Genomic DNA, 960 nt, shown 5'->3' with positions numbered 1-960 from the left:
CCAGATCTATTTTCTGAAGAAAATTAATCCCTTAATTAATGCAGGCAGTTATTAAACACATAATTAGGCGCAAGAGGCCGGGGTGGCAGGGGCGCCTCGAGGAGGGAGGCATGGGTCCTGGCGGACTTGACTTTGCTGTGATCTGGAGGTGCTAGATCGGGCAAGACGGGTGGCCGCGCGTTTTTACCCACATCCGATTCCACTGTGCTACCTGCTGAAACTTTCGGCCGTACGAAGGGTACGACCGTACGAGAGCCCTCCGCTTTGGAGGATACATTTTTTTCCGATAAAGGGTGGATTTTATTAACTTAAAATGAAGCATTAGGGGTATACAAACATACTGAGCATACACCCGGCCTCTGCATAACTAGAATGCACACAGCCAACACCAACACACACAAAAACTCACCGAAGAATTGCAAAGTCATGTAAGACCAAGCTAAGCATGGGCAAGAAATAAGAGAGGAAAAAGAACCCCGAACCAATCGGTTCCGTGATCGCAAACTACAATAATAACCATATCCGCACCGACCATCTCATGACATCACATGAACAACGAGATTCTTCAATAGCAACGCCTTCAGGAAGGTAGAGCCGCTTGATCGCCGCCGTCACCGGATCCAACCACGGAAGGTCAGAATCTAGGTTTTCACCCTGAGAACCAGTCCGAGCATATCCAAACAATGCCTTCAACAAGGTAACGAAGTAAAAACCTCGCCATTGCCAGGTATAACTGACACAAGTCAGACCTAGGCTTTCACCTTGGAGCTCGAGACAGGGCACTCGAATAGCACCACCATCAACGCCACTTATGTGTTGTCGCCACCACTTTTTCATGATCCAAGCAACTACATGCGATGTAAGACTGCCGTCGTTGCACATCCATTCCTCTGCGTCAAGTCATTGCCCGTAGTTTGCAACTCCCCACTGAAGACAACCACCAAATCTAGGGAGAGGATC

Source organism: Triticum aestivum, chromosome 6D (assembly GCF_018294505.1).
Source record: "Triticum aestivum cultivar Chinese Spring chromosome 6D, IWGSC CS RefSeq v2.1, whole genome shotgun sequence".
Classification (NCBI taxonomy): domain Eukaryota; kingdom Viridiplantae; phylum Streptophyta; class Magnoliopsida; order Poales; family Poaceae; genus Triticum; species Triticum aestivum.
The sequence above is the reverse complement of the archived record's forward strand: the minus strand, read 5'-3'. Positions refer to the sequence as shown.